Source organism: Mastomys coucha, unplaced genomic scaffold (genome assembly GCF_008632895.1).
Source record: "Mastomys coucha isolate ucsf_1 unplaced genomic scaffold, UCSF_Mcou_1 pScaffold12, whole genome shotgun sequence".
NCBI lineage: Eukaryota > Metazoa > Chordata > Mammalia > Rodentia > Muridae > Mastomys > Mastomys coucha.
The window spans coordinates 84,961,892-84,974,887 of record NW_022196894.1 but is presented as its reverse complement, the minus strand read 5'-3'; the positions used below and the strand labels follow the sequence as shown (position 1 = coordinate 84,974,887).

General features: G+C 43.6%; 1 non-coding gene across 1 annotated transcript; it reads left to right on the top strand.

Annotated features, from left to right (window-relative positions):
* The first annotated feature begins 11,180 nt into the window (after positions 1–11,180).
* LOC116086653 lies at positions 11,181–11,283 on the top strand. The gene has a single exon (XR_004117033.1). It is a non-coding gene; the product is annotated as a U6 spliceosomal RNA (small nuclear RNA).
* Positions 11,284–12,996: the final 1,713 nt, after the last annotated feature.

Genomic DNA, 12,996 nt, shown 5'->3' with positions numbered 1-12,996 from the left:
GGTGGCTGGTGGCTGGTAGCTGCTGGCTGCTGGCTGGTGGCTGGTGGCTGGTGGTTGCTGGCTGCTGGTTGCTGGTTACTGGTTGAGATACCCTGGTGACAAAGATTGGACTTGCCCCAAGGCACTCAACGCCCCTCATGAGCAGGAACTAGTCTAATGACATTGATGCTCCCTTTCTCTCTAACCTCCTTTATCTCCTACCTAGTGTTGGAGGGTTGGAAGGGATTGATGTGGAGAAAACTGGTAGGAAAAAGAACCCAATAGAGTAGCCATGAGTCCAATTATTACCCCTCCGGCCTCAGCCCCTTCTTATAACTGATGAAAGGCTTAGAAAACCGGACTTCGAAAAAAACGAATTGACACGTTGTCTTGAGTAGTTTAAGGAACTTAAAATTGTTCCCTTCTTATGTTTACTATGGTCTTCCAAGAATGGTGTAAAATAAACCACATATCATACCATTATTCAGGGAAAGAGGAATAACGGTTGGACTAGAAATAAATGGTAATGATTTTGAATTTCCAGGAAGAGAGGAACTGCGAGGAAGTCCAGGTGGGAAACAAGAAGTGGCACGAGGTCCCATCGGGAGGGGGAAGAACACACTGCACAGAGCTGTCCAAACTCGAATCTGACAGAGGCTGCATTCCGCCATAGTATAGCTCTTGATAACACATATAGCTCTTGGTGTCCCCTGAGGGACACCAGCCAGTGGGACTGTTCTCTGGCCCACATTTGGGGTAACAATGCCCGTACATCACCTCAATTACCACATTCATTAAGTTACATTTATATTGATGCTTTCCACAACTGGTCCTCACATATACATATTGTGTGGTTATAACTGAAGTGGATAAAACAGGAGTCTATGGAACACGCTGGGCAGTCTTAACTACTCTATGGCTACATGCCTGTAGAGACATCACACCACCTTCCCATTCAATATACCTCTTTATCAAATTCTGAAGGTCACCTCAAGTCTGTATGTGCTTTTCCTAGACTAGATGAAATAAAATATTTCAGTAATAAAAATGTTCTGTGCCCAAATGAATTTGAAAATGTTGACTAGTCCCTGGGCTAGTGAGATGGCTCAGCAGGTAGAGACATTTCAATCAAGCCTGAGGACCTGACTTCCATCCCTGGGACATACATAGTAAAAGGGAGAAAATCAGCTTCCACAAGTTGTCCTTTGACTTCTACAGACACATGTGGATCACATGTACACACACACACATGTACACACACACATACCTTTGATGGGATCTGAGAGCTGTACTAATCTATGACTACATAGATACAATTTTAGTGGGCAGTTTGATACTGCCTTTTGACAGGTTCACCTCCAGGGACCATCCAAACCATGAGCTCCCCAAACATGAGCTCTTGGCCACATAAGTCACTCTCTTAAAAATTCCTATTGTATATTTGCGTCAAACATACTGAAAGTCTAATAGTAAAGGAACATTTTTATTTTTATGTGCATGTGTGTCTATAGGGGTGTGCATATAGGATGGGAGCAGATGCTTTCAGAGGCCATCACACCCCTTATAACTGCAGTTACATGCTGTGTGTGTGTGTGTGTGTGTGTGTGTGTGAGAGAGAGAGAGAGAGAGAGAGAGAGAGAGAGAGAGAGATCGTTGGAGAAGGAACTCACAATTGGACAAAGTACATGCAGGAAGTGACTGTGGAGAACTCAAGTACACATGGGAAGAGTACATCATACCACCTCTCCAAGGCTCACTGAGGAAGAGGCTGGGTAAATATCATAAGATTCAGAGGTCAAGGAGGAGTGAAGCAAAAGAACATGACGGGGCCACTCTATTCATGAACTCACAGCAGCTGTGGTAGTCTGTACAAGATCAAGCCAGTCACTATTCTAACATGGAGGGGACAGCAGTAACAGTTGATGGCTTCTAGGAAAGAGAGTGTCATTTTCTTTAAGGGCATGGCTCCTGGTGTGTCAGCCATACTCCTGTGGCTGGCTCCATACCCAGGAGTATATGGGCAGTATAAATAGAACTCAGTGGGTGGGGCTGGAGAGATGGCTCAGCAGGTAAAAGCACTGACTGTTCTTCCAGAGGTCCTGAGTTCAAATCCCAGCAACCACATAGTGACTCACTACCATCTGTAATGAGATCAGATGCCCTCTTCTGGTGTGCCTCTGAAGCTACAGTGTACTTACATATAATAAATAAGTAAGTCTTAAAAAAAAAAAAAGAACTCAATGGGTTATTAAAAGAAACAAAAAAATGCACACACTTGGGGGGATTAGATTAGGAAGAGTTTAGGAGTTGGAGTGTATGTGATCTAGACTTTACACGTAGTTCTCAATGAAATGATAAAGTAAATTTTAAGGAGAGAACTGGCCACAGACACCACGCTTTCTTCACAACCACTGCAGAAGCATCCCCACATGGTACATATTTGGTTGATGTTTTAAACTATTTTTATAATATCCACACATGCACACAATGTGTTTGAATGAAATCCACTGCCCTGTCCCTTTCCCTCTAATTCTTTCCGTATCCCTGATCTCTTTCCTCTCAGTAGTACAGTTTTGAAGGAGTACACTGTGTCACATCACAGACACTGCTTAAATCAGTGTAACCTGTGACCAATATGTAAAAATAAATCGGTAATAAGAGTCCTCAGAGATGGCCGGGGCATCGGAGCAGAGACGGTCGCCTCTGGAACAGTCAGTCTGATTGGGTGCAAGAAAAGAACAGCCAGCCTCCATAAGAACAATGGAAAAAGAACGGTGCTGAGGTTGCCTGCAGACACATTATCAAGCTAGAATGCACAAAACCTCTGCTTCAAAGCTGTCACGTGACTATCGCCTACAAAGAAATGAAGTGGCCACAGCTTTCCAGCCATGCCTTGATGGTACCTGGTGATCCCTGCCTCTGAGGTGGGAGACATAGACCAGATGCATCCCCTGCAGGGACCAGGAGATGTAAACACACTCTTCCCTACTAGGATCACTGTGGGCTAGACGATCATCTATCTACCTACACAAAATATTTGAAGTCCAAAGTTGCAAAAAATACTTTTTTTTAAAAGATTTATTTACTTATTATATCTAAGTATACTGTAGCTGTCTTCAGACTCTAGCGAAGAGGGAGTCAGATCTCATTACAGATGGTTGTGAGCCACCATGTGGTTGCTGGGATTTGAACTCAGTTTGAAGAGCAGTTAGTACTCTTAACCTCTGAGCTATCTCTCCAGCCCCCATTTTTTTTTTGTTTTTGTTTTTTGTTTTGTTTTGTTTGTTCCAGACAGGGTTTCTCTGTGTAGCCTTGGCTGTCCTGGAACTCACTCTGTAGACCAGGCTGGCCTCAAACTCAGAAATCAGCCTGCCTCTGCCTCCCAAGTGCTGGGATTAAAGGCATGCGCCACCATTGCCCGGTGCAAAAATACTTCTTTGATCTTTCTTTGGGTTGGCTATATTGAAATAACTACTAGACAAAGGTTTATCCTGCAGCAAATAGACCCAGGGGGTCAACAGAGCATTGGGTGGATTCTGAATAACTACTTTATAATTTCTTCTTTCTAATATAAAACATGACTTCAACCGAGCTTCCTCCTTCTACACAGAGAGAATCTGTGCCACGGACCTTCAGAAGAAAGTCACACAAATGCCCCACGGTGGCTAAGGCCCCTGGGTATCAGTGCTCTACCTTATAGGAAGTGGTTTTCAGTGGCTTTCAAACTTTACTGCCCCAGAGTCACCTGGATGGCTGTGATCCACCCTGCAGTTTCCAATTCAGTAGGGCTGAAGATCCTCACTGATCATAAATTCCTGGTGCAGCTGCTGCTCTAGGGTCACAATGCGGGGAACCCCCTGGAGGCCACCTGGCCTTCATCTTTTACCTTGTATATAAAAGACTGAGGCAGTAATGGATTTACAACACACAATGGATTCAGCAAAGCTCTCCCGTCCTGAGTCCGAATGTGACCCCCACCCTCTGCTCTATCCCCCTCTACAGCTTCAGTCAGCTGTTCAGTCTCAGCCTGTGCTGTGAAGCTCCGCCCCACAGCATCGCCCTCTCTGTTCTCTTATCATGGAAAACTCCAAGTCTTTGATATGACATGAGAGATTACCGCGTGACCCATCTAGTCTTCCAAGGCTAGATGGCTCTTTATTGCCTTTCACCTATTTCACAACTCTCTCAGTTCTTAGAACTGATAATAATTAATGTTACGCCACTCTGAAGAAATAAATTAATTGAACCCTTTAAAATGCTATTGATTAGGGGCCCGGATTCTGCCCAGTGGCGTAGAGGTGCCCAATATGGAAGCAACTTCTGCCAGATAATTAGATAAGACATATTTTTACTAAATTCCTTACAAAATACAGTAACTTTTACCTAGCCTTGAAGGTCCGAGTCTATCTTGGCCATGAGGCCACAGGCCCCACGGGGACAGACTAGAAAGACCTGAGCCACATACTTTAGGAAGATACCCAGCAACAGGGACCTCTGAGCCATGGGTGAGGACACTGCCTCGGGCACCCCCAGCCACCCCCCCCCCACGTACCCACCCCCTGCTGCAAGGCTGACTTGTCACTTGAACACAGATTGATAGGAGCCCTCCTCCTCCCTCTACCTCTGTCTCCCTGTGTGTCTCCTACATCTGCAAAGGAAACTCACTGCAGACTCAAATCTGTGGAAATTCACCATCTTATAACTGGAGAAGTCAAAACTTGACATTGGTTTTGATGATTACAGTCCAGGTGATCTCTCTTAGAGGTTCTGGGGTGCATCTACACCCTGCCTATTCCAGCTTCGGGAGATCCAACATCACTTAACTTAAGCTCTTTCTTTCATCTTCAAGCCCAACAGCATAATCCGCCACCCTCTCTGATGCTGAGCCTCCTGCCTCTTTCTGTTGTCCCTGTTGGTGACAATGGACCCTAGATCATCTGCAGAGGTCCCCATCTCAGGGTTGTTAACTTGATCCCCTCTTCATTGTCTCTTTTTCTATGTGATGCGATATTCTCAAGTTCTTCGAAGTAGGATACGAAGGTCTTTGGGGAACAGTGTCTTAGCAATTGCAGTTGAACCTGACCAGAGTGTGCTAAGTTTGAATGTAGAGGGAGTGTCTCTGTCTGCATTCAAGAGTCTATGTGTGGGATGGTTGGCTCTCTCTGTGGTAGTATGAGAGATAATGGAACTTAAGAAGCAGGGTCCCAAGGGAGGTATTTAGGTCATTGCTGGTACTACCCTCAAAAAAGACTAATAGTTCTTCTGGGACACTAATTGTTCCCAAAAGTGCAGTGGGCATAAAGAACATGCCTGGTCCCTCTCCTTCATACTGGTGGCTTATCTTGCTCATGACTTCTGTTTCTCCCTTGTGATTCTACCATGCCATTCACCATGTGACCTAACCAAGGGACCCCACCAGCCAGCATCATGCCCCTGAGCATCCTGAGGGAAAAACCTACCATTTTTTCTTTATACCTTATAAAACTACAATTGTTTATTTGGCTCTAAGTGCTACCAAATATGCGTCTGTATACAAAACTGTCATGTGTTGCCTCTGTGTGTCTGCCTCTCCCTCTGGGGTAGCCAGGTACATTGTGCACTGCAGAGAGCTGGCCTGGACGGAGGGAAGCTTAAATGGGCACTGTTGGGTGCAGTGCGGGATCTCTGCCAGCCATGAGTGCTCAAGGGTCCAGGACTGGCTTCAGAGAGATGGTTTATTAGTAGGGAGAAGGAAACATGTATGCCCCTGGGGAGGTGGCCAGCACCTCGAGGAAGGTCAGTGTGGCTCTGTACCAGGGCAGAGGTGTTGGTAGATGCTTTATCTGCATACTCAGGGGCTCTAGGGTATGGGGGTGGAGCTGTAGGGTATGGGGGTGGGGGCAGGACCTTATAAGGTCAAACACTGAGTGAAGCCTGATCATTGTCAGGGTAAAAAAAAAAATTACTAGGGTTGATGTTGGGGGATACGGCTTTAGATTGCCAGGTTGGGTTGAGGAGGTAGCCAGCTCCTGTTACCTGAGGTATCCAGAGTTGAAGCTCCTTTGACTCTTCCTCCATAACCCTGGGCCGTTAAAGTCCTGTTGGGCTCTACTTGGCCCTGGTTTGGGCCTTGAGGACAAACCTGAGCCTGGCTCGAGTTTTGTGAAACTGTCTCAGTCATTTCCGTACTGGAGTGACTCAGCACAACCTGTTTAAGCCTGCCTTTGCCTAGCTCCTGCTGACATAGAGTAACTGTTGGTTCCCTTAGTCACCCCATTCTCTTCATCAACTTTCCCCTCCCCCTACGTCATTTCACCTCAGCAGAAAACTCCGCCTCCTCTCTCAGCCCTTTATAAAGAAACGATTGATACAATAAAACAGTTCCTGCTTTGACTCCCAGCTCGGGGTGGTTATTCTCCGGAGGCAGGAGATCCAAGCTGCGACACTCACCATCCCGCTCAGCCCTAAGAGAGAGGCTGGACCGGGTTCTCTCCCTCTCGCCTGGTTCTGTCAGCAGAGAGCCTGCCCGGCAAGGTCCCACAATATGTCACCATTATTACTGCCTGTGGGTATGTGTATCTTTAACTGTCTTTTGACTTATAAACAGTCCTATAAGTTATGAAATTTACAAGAGCTTCTCAGGAATTTCTTAAATAAAATCATCGATGTGGACTCATTAAATATTTTTATGGTTTTGTATCATGACTTTACTTTTTATTAAAAGAATGCTCTTCTAACACTCTATAGTCTCCTTAAATGGAAATGTAATTCTTGAATGTCAGAATAAGAAACACTAGTCACAAGCTTTTCTATAAAAACCATGGACTCTGCAGTTATCAAAATCATCTTTGTCTGAACAGCAAATTATAGTATTCCAATGTTGCACTCTCTGTCTTTATTAAAAAAAAATGACTTAATCTTGGTAAGAAGAATGCTTCATGGCATTTTTACTTGACACAAACCCTTCTCCTCCCCCTAACTCCCTGGATCACTATTTATTTTTGTTGCTGTGATAAACAATGACCAAAAGCAATTTTAGGAGAAAAGGGGCTTATTTCAATTTACAGATTATAGCTCATCACCAAGAAAAGCTAGGACAGGAGCTTGAGGCAGGAATCTAGAGGCAGGAACTGAAGCAGAGTCTACAGAGGAATGCTTGCTTACAGGCGTCCTTTCTCTGGCTTTCTTAGCTACCTTTCTTGTACATCCCAGAACTACATGCGTAGGGGTGGTTTCTCACACAGTGGGCAGGGTCCTCCTACATCAACTGGCAACCAAGAAGATGCCCCCGTAGACCTGTCCGTGGGGCAATCTGGCAAATTGTAACAAGTTGGTTAACCAATATCAAAACAGCTATGAGGACAGATAGTCAACAGCCACTAGGGAGGAAAGAATGGATTTGAAACTTCCCAAAAGTTCCATCAATGGATAAAAATTTACCTATGCAGCTACTTGTTGAAAATCTCCAGTTTCAGGGCTTGCCTTTGTCTTGATAATTCAGAACATTCTTCTGTGTCAATGCAATGGCCAATACTCAGAATTAAAAACAAACAAAACAAAACAAAACAAAACAACAACAACAACAAAACCAGTGGCTTCAGTGGAAAGCCAAGTTCAGTAGCTTCTAGTTCCAACCACCCCAGATGCTGCTATGGGAACACAAGGAGAACAGGCTAGGCAATGTGTCAAGATCCTGTTTCCAACAGGCAAATAACCAATCAAGCACCGGTGACAGGTAATTAATGTGGCATCTGACCTACACAGTGCTGCTACTTGGAACTAGTAGGAAGCTGGCTCATGCACATGGGGACTCACAACCATCTGTAACTCCAGTCCCAGGGGATCCAACTCCTCCTCTGACTTCTTCAGGAGACACACACACACAGAGTACATACATACATCAGGCAAAGCACTCATGCTCATAAAATAAAATAAATCAAATAAAAAATATCAAATACAAATAAATACAATAAATCAAATAAAAAATTTAAGTCAGTTGATTAGATTAATAAAAATTTGAACTGCTGAAAGGGGAATCGATGAACTAGAAAATAGTTCAGTTGAGATTATTCTGCATCAGAAAGAACAAAATAGGAAAGCCAGCAAGGCTTCATAGACCTATGACAGTTCTAGAAAAGAGAAGGTGAATGTTGATGATGATGATGATGATGATGATGATGATGATGATGATGATGACAGGAAATAAGCCAAGCCAAGTGTGGTGGCAGATACCTATAGTTTCAAAACTCAGGAACTGAGGGGTCGGGTGGGCATTGTTAGTTTGAGGCCATCCTCTGCTATACAAAAGACGTTGTCTCAAAAAGGATCAAACATCTTGAAGAAGATAAGGGTCCAATTTTTTTTCCAAATATGGTGAAATACACCAACCTACACATCTAAGAATGCCAATAAATTAGAATAAATATGAAGAGACTTTAAGTGAGAGGCATTGCAATCATAGTACTGGAAGACAGTCTTCAAGATGTAGAAGGGAAATGACTCATCACATGTAAAACTTCTCAATACAGCTAACAGCTTCAGGCTAGAGGGCCGGCTGAGCAGCTGAGGACATGGACTGCTTTTCCATAGAATCTGAGTTTGGTTCCCCGCACCCATGTCAAGCAGTTCACAACCACATGAAACTCTAGCTCCAAGAGGTCTGCTGCCTTCTTCCGGCCCCGGGAGGTAATGCACCCACAATAGCCACATAGAGACATATACACAATAATTTAAGACTAATACATGATTTCTTCTCAGAAACCACTAATGTTTGAAGGAGGTGGGGTAATATAGTCAAAATGCTAGGAGAACAAACTATCAACTAGAACACCTTCACCAACCGGCTCACCCCTGAGACTGATCCTTCCCACTGTTGTACACTTTCCCTATTTCCTTATCCCTAGGAGACAGACGATTCTGTCAGGGGCCTGAAAGCACCCTGCTTCACCAGAACAATCACTGTGCCAAGCATCATCTCCTCAGAAGCCCTTTCTGTTGGCTAAAAGAACACCTCGCACCATCCTTCGACCCTCAGGGGGTGGTAATAAACATGTCTCTGAAAATCAAAGTGGAAAACTTCCTGTATCTTCCTCACAGAGACAACACCCTGTGTGTCCCCAGGCACTTGAACACAAGCACGTGATTAAGTAGGCTGGTGTGTTAGTCAGGTTTTACTGTTGTTCACTTGACCCCTGAGAGAGGAGAACCTCATTTGAAAACTTGCTCCAATCAGATTGGCCTGTGGAATGGGGGGCGGGGCCTTTTGCGATTGTTCTTTGACGTTGATGGGCTCAGCCCATTTAGGTGATACCAGCAGGGAGACCTGAGCTATGTAAGTAAGCTGGCTGGGGAGAAACCCAATAAACAGCATTTCTCCATGGTTTCTGCCTTACTTCCTGCTTGAGCTCCTGCCCTAACTTCCTTCAACCAAGAACTATAACCTGGAAACAAAAGCCAATTGAACTCTTTCCTTGCTTAAATGGTTTTTTGGGGGAGGGGGTGGTCATAATGTTTATCACAGCAACAGAGAGTGAACTAGAAGACAACTGTAAAACGACTAAAACGACGCATGCACAGAAAGCAGAAATGGTGTGTGTACCCATTTCTGAGCAGCCAGCTTGTGAGAAGAACCAGTTTTGTCTTACTCAGCCAGGGGGTTTTCAAGTCTGTCCTTAACTCTATTGTTTCTATTTTTAAACAAATGGATTCCTACAGAAATGCTAAGGGGGGTGTAGACAAAAGTCTTAGCTCCTGAGACCCAGAGCTAGAAAGTGCCACCCATCACAAGAGGAAGGATGGAACTGGGGCTTTCCTGAGGTGTGGCAACACCAGATGACTCACACCACTTCCTAATTCTAGCCCTTTCCATGGCTAGGGTGGAGAAAGCTCAGACAGGCTAGGGAAGCGCTCTTGTTTAAAGGGTGGCCTCCCTCAGTGTGGTGAAAGCCTTTTGCTTTCTTCTTGCGGCCATGTCAGGCAAGGAACTAAAACTGCAGAGCAAGACTACAGTGAGAGTTTGTAACTGTCACAGATTTAGTGCTCAAGGAAACACCTCCTCACTATGCTTTGCCACGCTAAGTGCTAACTAAAGGATGTAAGAAGTTGTCTGTGCAGCCTCAGAACCAAAATGTCTCTGACCTCTCACCTCTTCTTCCCATTTCTTCCCTGAAGCAAATCATAAAAACAAGAAGTCCTCTGCCCCATGATGGGTGGTGCAAACCAGAATCCATTTGCATCAGGGCAAGGCACAGAGCTCAATATAGCATGGTAGCTGCCTTCATGAGCTCTGTAGGAGCCAGACATAAAGAAAAGCTCTAGCCTACCAGATAAGGCCTCTACTCCAGAAGGGACCTGCCATGTACCCTGTAGGAAGGGATACCACATAGGAGCCAAGAAGAATTCCAACAGGCAGGTCTTGATGAGTCTCCATTCTTGGAATGTTACTCTTAGGTCACATGCTTTTCCTATATCAGTCCACTCTCCATTGAATCTACACACACACACACACACACACTGCAGTCTTTCCTGAATCTAAAACTCATATTAAATAAACCTCCCTTGCTTGCCTCTTATTTTGCCTTTGTTACAGGAATGCCAGACACAACTCCTAAAAACGTATCAAATCTTTTCACCCAGCAGGTACAGGAGCCGTCTCTGAAATAAGTTCAGCACATTCTAAAATTAGTTCCCCGTTGTGTATACAATTCTACAAAAACAGTTATGCTCAACAAATTCGTATGTGTGTAGCCAAGAACTAAATGAACTTAAAAGCTCATGAAGCAGGCAAAGAGAGCAGGCAAAAGAACAAAGAGAGGGAGTGTAAAAAGTACTAACCCCGATTAGCTCTGCAACCTAGTAAATGCAGGAACCACCTTCTGCATTTACTAGGTTACTGCATTTGTCCCAAGCAAGGTTTTCTTAGCAGTTTCATTCCATGACATCCTGCGATTGTTCTCTCTCAACGGCTAGAAGATGCTAAGTCTGTCTAGAAGCGAAGCTCCAAAGTATTCTGAAGGTCCCTCTGTTCACGTGTAGAGGAATAATGGAGCTTTTTGTACCCCATGAGGCTTTCAAATCATAAGAGATTAAGCATCAGCAATATATAAATCCATCCATAATTCAAAAATAATCCAAGCTGTTGAGGAAACCAGAGCCAAAACAGAACGGCTTTTTACTTCATGGAGCCTGGTTCAGTCAGTAAAATTTGCTTCCTTAAAAGCTCTTTGCTTGGGCAGCACATATACTAAAATTGGAACAATACAGAGATTATTAGTATGGCCCCTGTGCAAAGATGACACACAAATTCCTAAAGTATTCCATATTTTTAGGGACACAGGAGGCAGGCTCCAGAGAGAGATCCCCAAGCCAGTTAACACCAGAGATAAGCCAGATGGTGAGAGTCAAGTGCAACAGAAGTCAATGTATTTTGGCACCATCAGAACCAAGTTCTCCCACCACAGCAAGCCCTGGACACCCCAACATACATGAAAAGCATGATGCTGACCTACAATCATATGAATATGATAGAGACCTTTAAGGAGCATACAATTAACTCACTTAAAGAAATACAGGAAAACACAGGCAAACAGGTAGAAGCCCTTAAAGAGGAAAAAAAAAAATCCCTTAAAGAAATACAAGAAACCATGTAAGCCGCCTTACCCGTCCAGTGGAAGTAAGGAGGCAAACACCGAGCTCTTCCTCATGCAGTTTTATTAGGATCCTTGTAATCTTGCTTGTTACATCTTACTTATTTCTACTTACATTTTATTAGTTACATCTTGTTAGTTACATCTTACTAGTTACTATTTCTACTTACTCCTATTCCTATTCTTAGTTCTATTCCTACATCTTACTTCTATCCTTACATACTTACTCCTATCTATCATACTTACTCTTCTATATCCCATACTTACTCTTCTATCCCATCACCAGCCCTAATTCTACATACTTACTCCTAAATCTCTCCTAACCCATCACCAGCCCTAACTCTACATACTTACTCCTATGTCTCTACATCTTCTCTCCTAAATCTACATCTTACCTCTAACCCATCACCAGTCCTAATTCTACATACTTACTCCTATCTCCACATACTTACTCTTTTTTTCTCCAGCCCCCAGCCCTTGTGGATTAAATACTTTCCCTGGTCCCAATCAGCATCAGCTACGTAGCAAAACACAATAGGTTGTGGGAAATCATGCCAGCTTGCATCACAAACTAGAGACACACAGCTTTTCCAACTAAGGGCTTGATTATCAATGCTCTCTGCTCTGGCCGGAGACCAGGTGTTCAATATATATGTATATAGGGTGGCAGCTGTGGCTCCCCACAAAACCACAATCAAACAGGTGAAGGAATTGAACAAAACTATCCAAAACCTAAAAATGGAGCTAAAAACAATAAAGAAATCACAAATGGAGGCAATTCTGGAGAAGGAAAAACCTAAGAAAGAGACCAGGAACTACAGATACAAGCACCACCATCAGAATACAAAAGATAGAAGAGAGACTCTCAGACATAGAAGATACCATATAGGATATTGACACAATGGTCAAAGAAAATAACAAGTGTAAAAAGCTCCTAATACAAAACATCCAGGAATTCAAGGACATAATGAAAAGACCAAAATTAATAATAAATAGGAATAGAAGAGAGCGAAGATTCCCAGCTCAAAGGGCCAGAAAACATCTTCAACAAAATCATAGAGGAAAACTTCCCGAAACTAAAGAAAGAGATGGCTATAAACATTTAAGAAGCCTTCAGAACACCCAAATAGATTGGACCAGAAAAGAACATCCTCCAGTCACATAATAATCAAAGCACTGAATGCACAGAACAAAGAAAGAATATTAAAAGCAGGAAGGGAAAAAGGCTAAATAACATACAAAGGCAGACCTATCAAAATTACAGCAGACTTCTCAACATAGACTCTAAAAGCCAGAAGATCCTGGACAGATGTCATGCAAACCCTAAGAGTACACAAATACCAGCCCAAGACATAACCAAATCTAAAAAATAAAATAGACTTTACCAAAAGCT